At 54.9% G+C, this 12,446-nt stretch overlaps 1 long non-coding RNA gene across 5 annotated transcripts; it reads left to right on the top strand.

Annotated features, from left to right (window-relative positions):
• Nucleotides 1-1,513: 1,513 nt before the first annotated feature.
• On the top strand, nt 1,514-11,694 carry LOC140850031 (uncharacterized). 5 transcript variants are annotated; one of them, XR_012132752.1, is made up of 4 exons: nt 1,514-1,851; nt 5,746-5,887; nt 8,426-8,636; nt 11,365-11,694. It is a non-coding gene; the product is annotated as an uncharacterized lncRNA (long non-coding RNA). The 5 variants fall into 5 exon arrangements; XR_012132751.1 differs by lacking the exon at nt 11,365-11,694 and adding an exon at nt 2,612-2,987 and having other exon boundaries at nt 8,426-8,997; XR_012132754.1 differs by having other exon boundaries at nt 1,515-1,851; nt 11,485-11,694.
• The last annotated feature ends 752 nt before the right edge of the window (nt 11,695-12,446 follow it).

Raw genomic sequence — 12,446 nt, 5'->3', positions numbered from 1 at the left:
CCCTGATGAAGGGCACCTATTCCTGCATGTGTCCCACGCTCCTCCAGAGCAAGGCTGTGCTGGCTGCACGCCAGGCTCAGAAGCTGCCCCGGGATCCACCTGTGGATGGGGGTGCTGAAGCAGCTGTCGGGTCCTCTGTGGGGGGAGGGTGGTGGCTGTGTGGTGGTGAGTGGTGATGGGGGGAGCGGCCCCGACTGCCCAGGAGTCTCCACGAGCTGTGGTGGCCCTCAGCTCTGCCCGGCCTCGCCAGGTTCTTGAGGAGGGAGCCTCTGAGCCTCCCCAGCTGTGGCAGCAGCTGGGATGGGCGACAGGCTGGGGGTCTCCCTTCCTTATCCTGATCGGCTGAAGGCGCGGGAGGGGCCGAGAACAGGAAGTGGACTCTTCCACCCACGACCTGCCACTGCCGTTTCCCATCACTGAGCTGGGGCGGCATCACGGGTGACCTGAGGCTGACACCCCAGGCTGGTGCACCAAGGAAGTCCCTTCCCGTGGGAAAGTAGCTCGGATGACTGGGCCACTTCCAAGAGGTGAGAGTGCCTGAGCTGCTGACTTAAACAAGTAATGAGTGTCAAGAAGATAATGAAACCCAGCTTCCGCACCTTATGTACACATCCTAGTGCCATGCAGAGAAATCCCTCAAGTTTCCCAAGAAAAGCTGGAGGTACCCTCGGCCTGGAGTCTCAGCTGTCCCAATAACAACTTTTGGGGGCCCTCTGGGGGGCTGCTCACCTTGTCTGAGTCTTGTTTAGCTTGTCCAAAAATGGGGATGCTGAGGGGGCAGGGCAGGTGAGAGAATTATTGAGAAAGCAGATGGGAAATGCCTTCTAAGCCATCAAGTGCTAACAAAAGTTAGCTGTTGTGTTGTGTTGTGCTCACTGCGAACAGCTTCTGGTACGTAGCATTGCAAATCAAGATTTATTAACACAAGTAAGTTTTCCCAGCTCCGTCACAGACGCCCACTGCAACCTGTCCCCCAAAGGGAAAGAGGGCTGGAAGCGCTGAGCAGCTCGCCCCACGCATCCCCACACCTGTCAGCTCCCAGGACCCGGGACAAGCGACCCTTGCTCAGGCGGTAAGGGCGGACATAACTCTCTGGAAGATGCATTGCTATCTTCTGCCGCCTCTGTCCCCCCCTTCATTTCTGCGCCATCCCATCCCCAACTTTTTCTTCTCCTTCCTGGAGGTCTGCATTTGCCTCCCTGCATCTTCTGTCTGCCTCCCTCCGTTCTTCGGTCTTGCAGATTTTGGCCAGAGAGGTAGGTCTGTGCCCTTGGACGGGAGAGGCCCCTGAGAACTCTTCAAGGGGCTGGCAGGGGAGGAGGCGCGGCTCATGCTTTTCTGGTACCAGAGATAATCAGATACTCGTGCAATTAGCAGTAATTTTATCGCTCCCGTAATTTCCTTTTAACAAGAGCCCCCTTTAAAAAAAAATAGGAGGGATTCCGTCTTTCCCCTTGCTGCTGTTTCGTCCGGAGCGCCTGCACGCCCACGTGCTCCGCGCGGAAGCCGGCGACGGGGTGCGGCGTCCGGGGAGCAGGCGACTCGGGCCCGCAGCGCCTCCCTGCCTGCGCCGCCGCCGGACACGCGGGGAAGGCGCCCGGGGCTGGGGCGGGCCTCGGGGAGCGGGAGGCGGTCTCCGGGGCTCCAGGCCGCACCGGGGCGCAGGGGCCCCGCGCTCGCCGCCCAGCCCCAGAGGGGCCGCACATCCCAAGGCGCCGTGCCAGGTAGTTACCGAGCAAATGCCCGGCGATCGCCGCTCCTCGCCAGGCAGTGCCCGCTGCGCGCTTCCCGAGCCGCCCGCGCAGGTAGCCCGCGGACCGTAATTGCTCGCGTTGCCTGGGACGAGGCCAGGTAGGCGCGGCGCTCCGCCCCGGCGCGGTTCAGGGGGGCCTGGGGCAGGGGCTGCGCCGAGCAGGGCGGGCTGAGCGCCGGTTCCGCCAGGCCGAGGCTGCAGCTTTGCGCTGATGGGGCCGGGGTCGCGGAAGCCGGTGGGGACAGCAGCGGCCTGTGGCGGGAGGGAGGCCACCTCGCCGTTCCCCGGGGAAGAGGGTCTTGGGAGACATAGGGTCCTCCTGTCCGTTCCTCCGCTGGAGAGGCGCCGCACTGATGAGCCCTGTCATCATCCTTCAAGCACAATTTTTTTAAATTGCAAAAATCTGACGGAGCTATTAACCTCAAAAGAGTTTAACATATGGCAGACCGGGTCTCCCTCTTACCCTAATTATAAGGCTCGCGGTAATGGGGCTGTCTTTTAAGTTACAGCTGCTCTGCTTTTGGCTTTCGCTAACATTACATTCTATTAAAGAGCTACATTAAATGCATGCAAATTGCCGGAGCGACCGCGCTCCCCCGACCAGTGAGGGGCCGGATTGCAGCCGAGCTGGCGATCTCGAGGGTCAGACTCACCCTGCTGCGAGCCCCATATGATCTATCAATCAAACTCCTCTCATTAATTAACTAATTCATTAAATATCTTTATATATGATGGCCCGGCCAGGCGGAACATTGTGTTGACAGGGACGTCCCATCAGCACTTAGCCAGGCGCGCTCCCCTCCCCGCCTGCACAAATCACCCGATGACTAAGAGAGGTCAACTTCCCTGTGTCTGCAGGGGCCGGAAGCAACCTCCGTGCGGGTGCGCAGCCCTGAGGGCACCCACCGAGGACTGTGCTCAGTCCTGCCGCCTCCTGGTGAGCGGGTCCTGCACTGACCATGTATGATGCGAGCAGCTGCTTGTGAATCTGGTGCCCATGTAGGACTCTGGCATCCCTGGAGGGCCAGGACTAGGCCGGACTGGGCCGGACCATGCTTGTCCTGTACCCTGGCACCCAGCGCAGGCCCACCACGTGGTGGATACTCTACAGGAAGTGGAATGATGCAAGACCTGCTATCCTGGAGTGCTTTCTTGTCTGCAGCACCTGTGAGGCCTTGCTTTGCTGTGCCGCCTGGTAGACTGGCTAAGCCAGGGAGGACAGGAGGACAGCCATGTGAGCAGAGGGCATCCCTGGAGAGGGAGGGGCGAGGAGGGACGGCTTAATGATGGTGCTGGAGGAGATACAGGAGTGGGGAGAAGGAACTTTTGAAGTTCAGAGCTGGCAAACCGCATAGCCACAAGACTGAGGCTGAAGCAAGCGCTTGCAAGAACAATGAAGCTATGTCTCTGTATGAACACCAAAGAGACATCCTGAATGGACGATGGGCTTGCTTAGTTGTTTATATGCACCCCCCCCCCCACATATATATAACTGTTCGGTGTACATACACACTTATGCATAGTTGTCGAGCAACTACTCTAATCACTCCTTTCCTGTATTGTCTTATTGAACTCTGACAGCTTTGCCAGGTGGTTAGTTGTGCTTCCAGGCTGTAGGAGAAGGGCCAGACTCAGATATTGTTAAGTAACTTATGCAGGGTCAGAACTCAGACTCTGCTTGCTGGCGGCAGGACCCATGCCTACTGCTGTCATCAGCATGTAAGACACGCACTGGAGAGAGAGGTGGACACCCTGCTCTGCTCAGCTACCTGCTGCTCCCCCCTGTTCACACAGGTGCCTTTCTCCTTGCTTTGCAGCATTCGCTTCCACCACTGCCTTCTCCACTGGGCTGGTGGGTCTTGGTGCTGTGTTTGGGAAGATGGAGCTCACAGCACACCCCATGGGCAAGGCTGCTGGCTCTTGACTAATCTTAGAATGGCTTGTAGTGGTTTTCTGTACAGAGCACCTCTGGCAGACAAATCAGCTGTCTTACAGTTGTGTCTGCAAAGACCTGGGCCCTGAGCAGCTGGGTGCAGGGAATGGGGACGGAGGGTGCCTCCAAGCCAGCTCCTGGGAAATACTCCTCTGCCAGGCTCTGCCTCCTGTTAGAGACGGGGGCAGGTGAGGGCTGCAGGCCCAAACAAAGAGAATTTATTCAGGTGTTAGCCTTGGTTCCTGCTATTCAGCTCATGCAAGTCCCCAATCCACCTAAATGAAGTGAGGCACCCAGGCAGACTTCAAGCGCCTAGGGATTCCTGGGAAAACACATGCCCAGATCCTATTATGTTCTCTCTCCACCAGCCTCTCTCCATCTCATTCTTTTGCCCTTCTAAGACATGGGGCTAATGGACTTGGGCTGTTAGCACCTGTGATGTTGGGCACCAACCTCACCATGGGCCTCTATAGCTTCCTCCGGTCCCCTCAGTTCCCAAGAATAGTTTTGGAATGGAGCATGCTGTGCTAATGGGGGTTAATGGTAACCTCAGAATCAATTTTCCCTCCCAGAAGAAAATTCTCCCGGCTTAGGCTGCACCGACTGTAATAGTGAAAATGGCTCAGATTTGAAAAATTGGCACGTTGTAGTCCAACAAGGCAATTTTTCAATTGTTCCATGCAGCTGCGCACCTCTGGACACTATGCTGCTTTGCGTTGTAACGCTGCAGGATGGAGAGTACTTTTCCCCCAAAAGCAGCTCTGAGGTGGTTTTCTCCTCTCCCAGCCCAGCCTAGATTTGTTGTTTTGCCCACCTGCTTGGAGCTTTGGCTTCTGTCTTAGTGGCTGCCAGAGCTACTGGCCAGAAGAGTGTGTGGTGGCTCTCTGCAGAACCTCACACCTGAGGGCAAAGGGCCTGGGAAAGAGGGTTTCCTGAAGACCATGGGTCTGTGCACAGGCTGCAAGGGAAGGCTGGCCCAGCCCAGGAACCCAGCTCCCAACCGGCTTCCCCTGGCCGGTGTCAAAGCTGCGCCTTTCTTGGACACAGTGACGGGAACCCAGAAGAGGAAATGTCCATGATCATTGGGCAGGGCACTTGATTTTGATGAGCTGTGTTTCCTCTATTGTCAAATGGAAATCATTTTATCTTGTTTTCATGCCAGGCACCTCAGGATACAAATGTATGGTATGTATTTTGAGTAACAGAACCACAGGGTGGGAGAACTGCAGGGCACTTCATACCAGGTGTTTAGTGTGCACCCTAATTGTACAGATGGGGGGTATGGAGGTTGCCAGGTCACACATTTGGTTGGCGGGCAAGAAGTCGCTCTCAATATATGGTCCTCTTTGTGGCTAGTGACCCGGGAAGGCCATTGTTCAATTTCTCTGACCCTGTGGCCACAGCTCTCTTCTCTCAGCTTATTTCTCCTTCCAAGAGGCCTCTGCTCGCAGGCCTTATTTGGCGACTCGAGATTAGAGCCATGTAATGTGTGGAAATGGAACATGGAGCAAAGCTAAACTGGGGCTCGCCCTGCCAGCTGGTCTCCCTGCCGCCCACCTTGCCCCCTGCCATCCATTTCTCACAGTCCATGCTGTGAGCCCGTCCAGGCCCGTGGAGCCTACATCCGTCTCTCACCCCTCTGGACGCTGTCCAGGCTCCCTTCTGCGGCTTCCCATGTATCTGATGAGTGCCTGTTTGTCCAGCCTCAAGTCCCACCCATTTGCCTCCTTGCTTCAGCACCCCGTCCTCACCCCTCATGCCCAGGAAATTGCTTTCCCTTCCTGAAATGCATCTCGCCCTCACCCACCTTTGCGCTCCTCATTCGCCCTTGCGGATCCAATCATTCATCCTCCCAGAAGTCTCTCTGCTCCAGCCTGTCCCCTCATTCTCACCTCCTTCCACCTGGCCCCACCTAGCTGCAGCTCCTCCTTCAGTCCCAGCCGAGACACGGTCCCCCTCGCCCAGCCCCACACCTAGTCCCTACTGGGCGCTCTTCCTCTGGATGCATCTACTGCTCTTTTCTGGAATCGCCTGCGGACCGGTTTGAATCCCCCCGTAGAATACAAGCTCCGGGAGGCCAGGGCTGTATCGTGGTCACTGTTTTATGCCTGAAGCACCCAGAAGGCTGCCTGGCTCATGACAGGCACTCCACGAGCAGTCAAGTGACTTCTGGAAGAAGGATGCTACGATGGCCATAACCGGTAACGACAGCTGATTTTTTGGGTGCTTTTAGGTGCCAGAAACTAAGCTATGTGCTTCCCGTGCACCATCTCACTTATGTCAGTCCTTGTATGAACTGAATGGGGCAAGAGACAAGGGTTCTGACTCTGCCTCTGCCACCAGGACTCTGTGACTCCCAGCAGTTACTCTGGTTTCCTCGTCTTCAGCATAAAAGAGAGAGAGAAGGCCCAGGGCAGGCTTAATTTCTGGGTTCTTTTTCCCAGGCAAAGAGGGAGTCCGAGTCCATCTGCACAGGCCTAGGGGAATCAAGAGATTCCGAGATTCAGGATGCAGAGAACCAGCAGATGCGGAGGGTCAACCTTCTAGCGTGGGAGCGGGAGGGGAGGGATAGGCCCGGAGGCTGGGGAGGGCACGGGTCGCTCTCCCACGCTGTTCCAGAGCTTCAAAACAGAGGAGCCCACTGCTAGCTGAGTCATTAGCACCGGGCTCCTCGCTGCCACCTCAGGCATTGTCTGATTTAAGTGCAGTGGCTTGTTTGGTGGGTTTGCCTTCTATAGAAATCCCCCAAGAGTGAAGTGCTTCATTCAGCCCGGAGAGTACAGGCCTTTGTGCGCTGATGGCCCGGCCTAGGCTGAACGTGTTTGGAGTTGGTTATCAAAGGAGAGGATAAATTAGAGCGCAGGGCTGAAAGGAGGGGAAGAGGGGGCCCTTTCATGAGTGCAGCTGAGCACTTAACGCAGCTGACGTGGGGCTGGGAGGCCCCAAGCCCAGCCCTCTTGCCTTTTGGTGATGGTAGGGCTGCAGGCAGGCCCGGCTGTACCCTGGTGGAGCCCAAACCCGGATCCAGCCAGGCCCTGGGGCAGCAGGAGGGCTGGCAAGTGGTGTTCATAAGGCAACGGTCTCCAGTGCCCGTGAGGGTGGCTGGGGGGCTGGCGAGCACAGCACCTTCCCTCCTGGTCCCACTCTTCCTTCAGCCCAGCTTAGACGGTTACGTAAGCCTTAAGCACCCCCCATATAAATTGCAATCATGTTCTACTGGTGCTGAAGGTTCCCAGGAGCCTCTTTCAGTCTTGTGGATGCTATTCAGGGGCTTGGCCCCTTCTCTTTATTGACCCCACCCCCACCTGCTTCCCTTTACCCCCACCAGCACATGCTTACAAGCTGGGTCTCAGGACAGTTTTATAGAGCCCTGACCAGTTGGGAATGCAGAGCTCCCCAAATCAGAGACCCTGGACATTCACCCCTCTCCATGGACTTGGCTCCTGATGTCCTGATTCAGAGGCCACACAGGGCACAGCTGTGAGCTGAGCCGCAGGTAGGGCTGCCTAGTAAGACACTGTGCCGAGTACCCAGTTTTTTCCGGCAAGGATGCTGCCTTTGCTTCTCAGTGGGTCTTACCCCCATAGTGTCTGGGGGTCTCTCATTGACAGCTTCTTAGCATTTGGCATTGAGATCAACAAGGTCATTCCTCAAGGAGCTGTTTGCCATTAGCAACTAAGCCTTAACAACAACATCTTAGATGCATATCCTCTTCCAGATGGAAGGAGCCTGAGACACCAAACCATAGACCAACTGGTAAAAACCTGTTTGGAGTCATAGATATTTTAAAGAATTGTGTGAAAGTTATGACCTCCTCACTGCAGCGAAGCACACATATTCTCATGCATACAAAAGTTTTTCTGCATTTCAGGGGGGTTACATCCTCCAAATCTATACACTTCCCACTCTGGCTGCACATTTGAGTCATCTGGGAGCTTCTATAAAATCCTGAGGTCTGGGTCTTTCACACAGAGACTGATTTAATTGGTCCAGGGTGGAGTCTGGGCATTAGTATTATTTTCTAAAACACACTAGGAGATTCGAAGGCAGCCAGGATTGAGAACCATTTCTCCAGGGCCTCTTAGACGTCGCCCATGGCCCACCTAGCCCAGCTGTGGACAGCCAGGGCGTGTGCAAAGAGGTGCCCAGGAAGGCACTCCCTGGGAGCCATGCTCAGATTTCTCGTTTTGCCCATGCATTTAACATCTCTCCTTTCCTCCTGCCTTGAGGGGTGCTTCCTTGGCGTTCATGTAAAGTAACTCCGGATCCCCGCAGTGGGAAGGGAGCCTCGGAGACTCCTGTCCTTTCCAGGAGCTTGATAAAAATTTAGTTTCGGTGTTCGCTCAATGCAACTTGCGCAGGGAGATCTTACATTGCAAACCAGATTTCTCTTTTCATCTGCTCACCCCCAGGGAAATGGTGTGTTTGAAATTCAAGCAATATTTGGGCAAAAAGCATTTCTCATTACATGTGGTGGGGAAGGCCAATGAGAGGAAAGCGCTGGGAAATGATTGACTGACATTTCTATTTGCTGGGGTGACTTTCCACCAGTGGCAGTCGTACTTTGGGGCTGCCAGAACACCAGCCTCCTGGTGTGGACGGGAAATGCCAGACCCCTGGAAAAAAAACATTTGGAGGAGAAAAATGTGAGTGGGCTTGAAATGGACTTGAAGGGTCAGCGTGACCTCACGCTGATGCCATTGATGACAGTAAGTGCAAAAATTCTGTGTTTTGCACAGGTTCTCTCTGGGGAGGAGGCTGAGGTCCTGACTTGCAAAGCTGAAAGGGACTCAGAAACCATCCGGATCTGCCGCCTTTGGCAGCCGCATCCCCTCCATGACAGCCTGACGCTGGTCAAACATTTAAAGTGATTGATACAAGAAACGTTTATGGAGCACCCACAATGTCTGGCACTTGGCAAGGTGTGCGGGGGACTTCAGAGACTGACAGGTAATACCTGCCCTTAAGTAACTTACAGTTTCCTGAGGCCCCGGACGACTAAGATGTCAAGGAGGCTGGATAAATGCTCTCATGGCAGGAAGCTGGGAGCAGCTGTGACCTTGACGGAGTCCATTAGGAGTCCCATGCTTTTCCCAGTTGACTTCTTTAAATCCCTGCAACAAGTCTTGAAAATAAGTACTTTTATCATCACCCCCTGTTTACAGACAAGGAAACTGATGCTCAGAGAAGTGACAGAACCAATATCCAGAGGAGCATTTTAACCCTGCGCGTCCCAGGCTGGTGCTCTTGCCATTAGAACGATCTGCTTTCCTAAGAGGAGTTCCAAAAGGGTGAAAAGACCAGCTGTCGGCTGGGGTGGGGGCTGAGAAGGGAGGGGTGTGGGCCGGGGAAATGGGGTGGGAGCAGGTGCCCCGAAGTGAAGATCCCTAAGCTGCACACTGTGTGGGGGAGAAAGAGCAGCCCCTGGGCCTGCAGGGTCAGAAGAGGAGGCAGAGGGGGTCAGACGGTGGGTCAGAACAGATATTTTGGAAGGCATGTAAGCTAAGGAGTTCGGACCTGCGGTGGGCCAGGTAGTGAGAAGCCCCTGAAAGGCTTCGAGGGGAGAGGCAGCATAGTGTGACTGTTGCTGCCCTTGTCTGAGGAGGACGAAGGGGGATGTTGAACCCCGGCTCTGTCATTTCCTAGCCCTGTGATGGTGGGCAGATTACTTAATCTATTCCTCAGTTCCCTCATCTGTAAAATGGGAATGATGAATAGTCCTTAGCTCATGGAGTCGTTGTGAGGATCAAGTAAGTAATACATGGGAAGTGCTTAGAATGATATCTGGCACGTAGTAAACTTTGTAAATGTTGGATATGATTTTTATCCACTGTGAATTTAATTCTGATAATGGTGTATCTAGCAGGGGTTGAAGAGGGGAGAGGTAGAAAGCCCAGATATTACACAGGTTATTAGGATTGTCTGGGCAAGAGTCTAAGGGCTTCACCATTGGAGCGGTAGAGGGGTGAGACCCCCTGCCCTTCTGTTGATAGCATGCATGGGGCATTGTGAGGGATGCTGAGGCAGGCTGGGGGTCCCCGGTGAGTGGGGCTGGGGGCCTCAGGCTGGAGCCCCCAGCCTTTCATCCTCCATTCAGTCCCATCGGGCCCATTGTCCACACTGCACTGTTGCCATCACTGCTGTAGATTCAAACGGTTCCCTAAGTCATGCATCAGGGACTCAGACAAAAGGAGCCTGCAATGGAAATGGGGGTCCTGACAGCAAAGTCGCCGGCCTGCTGTCCACCGGGCACCCTACCCCTGCAGAACTGACTCCAGACAGGCTGTGTGCGTCAGGCCCGGTCCTTCCTGGGCTTGGCAGGGGGTCCTTGGGCAGATAGTCAATTACCCAGAAAGGCTCCACTTAACTTCCCCGCTGTTTACAGACCCTGCCCTGGCCTCCGTGGCAGCTCCGGCCTCAGCCAAAGGCTCCTGCCAACCCCATCCTCAGATGCGCTCATGCTGTGCACTGGTCCCGGGTGCAACACCTGCGCTCGCCAGCTCCAGGGCTCCCTGCACGGGCCCTTGTCCATTTCCATTTCTCCCCCTGCAGACCGCACAGGATCCTCAGGTGGAAGGGACACCAAGAGGCTGCCTCGTCTCCCAGGTCTGCTCGGCAGGTGGCCTCCCAGCCTCTTGTGAGCCATAAGCGTCCCGCAGGTCCTCGCCTTCCTTGGTCCCCTACCCTACGACGGTGGCTGGTCACGATCTGAGCTCTGGAGTCAGACAGCCCTGGGTGGGAAGCCTGGATCAGCCACATGCTGCTGTGTGGCAGTTAATTCAACTTCTTTAAACCTCAGTGTCCCCATCTGTGACATGAAAATAACAATAATATGTATCTCGTAGGGTCACTGTGAGGGTCAAAGAAGGAGTGGGCGTAAAGTACCTGAAATGCCTGGCCCTAGGTAAATGCCCAAGTGACGTTCTTCCCCTTCCCCACACCCCCGTCCTCCTACTTTTTCATTTAAGATCTTATTTAGCAGGAAGTTTGTTGTTAGGGTTCAGCTTCTGCTGTGGAAACCTGAATTGGGATGAAACCTCACTTCTAGTCCAGCCTTACCTACCAATTCTCTTCACACAGAATTGAGTCTATGACTCTAAAATGTATCATGAAATTAGGGCACGTTAGTGCCCAGGCCGAGGGCCCTAGATTATTTTAAGTCCACTTCCGGTACCTGCTTTACACTGAAATTTTGTATTTCCCACCTGTCCTCCCTGTACACCCCTCTGCCAGCCCAGTCGTCTCCCCAGGGTTTGCCGTTGGTCAGAAACATCCAAGAGCTGCAGTTTAGAGCTCCGCGAGTGGAATGCTGTAAGGGGGTTTCAGCTTCAAACGTGGGCCTGATGGGGGGGAGGCAGAACCCTCGGTGGCTAGGTCGTTAGGTCATCTAAGAAACACCGAGAGCCTGCCACATGCCTGGGAGCTGAGGGCCTGAGGGCAAATAAGATGCAGGCCAACCCCTCAACAGGAGGGCAGGCTGGTGGGAGGCGGGAAGGGAACCGGATAGTCACGTGAGGATGTTCTGCGTGCTCTGACCGAAGGAGGATGATGCCACTGAAGAAGAGGGGTTGCACAGGTTTCTGGGCCTAAATGGGGAGCCACATTCTGCAGGTCAAGTAAGATTTTACTGTGAGAAGCTGGAAACATGGAAACCTAACCTGTCCCTCTGACTTTTTAGGAGGAGTGGCCCCTAAGGATGGAGCAGCTGACTGCCCAGTGGGCTCCCATCCTCCACAGCCACCTTCTCCAGTTCGGACTCCTTTCCCGCACTCTGTTCACTAGGCCCTCTGTTCCTCAGGCCCCAGCCCCGATGGCCAGGCCACAGCCAGAGCAGAAGGTCTGTCTGCATGCAGCGGGTTGGCGCAGGGCCCCATCCATCTTCCTCGCCGTGGAGGTGGGCCTGGGACTGACGGAGTCTGTGAGCGGTGACTGCACCCTAGCACTGTACTAATTGTGCCAGACAGAGCTGTTTAAATACCACCAGACAGAATATTACTCAAATTAAAATGAGGCCTTAAATGTCATTATTTGTGTCATTATTAATAGCCCCTAATTGTGTTCTCTAATCATCATGAAATTATGTTAGTATTAATATTCACGTCAAAGCTGCCTAGGGAACTTGGAAGGTTTAAAAAAAAATTATACCATATGTCAGTTTCCCCGAATGTGAAGCGACTGTTGGTTTTAGAGCTTGAGTTCAGGCTGGAGATGGGACAGTGGCCTCAGCGGCCGCACAGGTCTCCTTGATTCCTGCTCCCTGGGTGACCGGCTCCTGGACGCCTCCACCGGGCAGGACCCTCTGGGCATCAGCCGGACCCGTTCTCGTGACTCCTCGCAGGTCTCATGCCGCCTGCTCTCCATGGGGAGAGTGAGGAGTCTGCTCGGACTGGGGTGCCTGGGGCCCTGGCACACAGCACCTCTCCTGGCGCTCTGAGAACTGCCTGTGTTGAGACGCCGTAACACAAAGCATGCGGCCACCACACTGTCCTGCCCTCCGTCCACTCAGGCTCCACCTCCTTACATTTGGGGTTCTGCCCCAACTGCCCTTCGTGGCTCAGGGCGAGTGGTGCAAAGAGACCGAGTAAGTCTGAGTTACGCAGAGGAGGGTGCTGTACAACCTGACAGAAAGAACTTCCAGAACAATGGATGGCAAGACTCAGGGTCAGAAAGTGTGCACAGAGTATCTGTAACATCTGGGCGCAGGTGAGTGGGTGTCCTCAGGGATGCCTTTATGTTGTAAAGAATAAAATAGTATTGATC

This window comes from Manis javanica, chromosome 6, assembly GCF_040802235.1.
Source record: "Manis javanica isolate MJ-LG chromosome 6, MJ_LKY, whole genome shotgun sequence".
NCBI lineage: Eukaryota > Metazoa > Chordata > Mammalia > Pholidota > Manidae > Manis > Manis javanica.
Note: the sequence above shows the minus strand (reverse complement) of the source record. Positions and strands in the feature narration are given on the sequence as shown.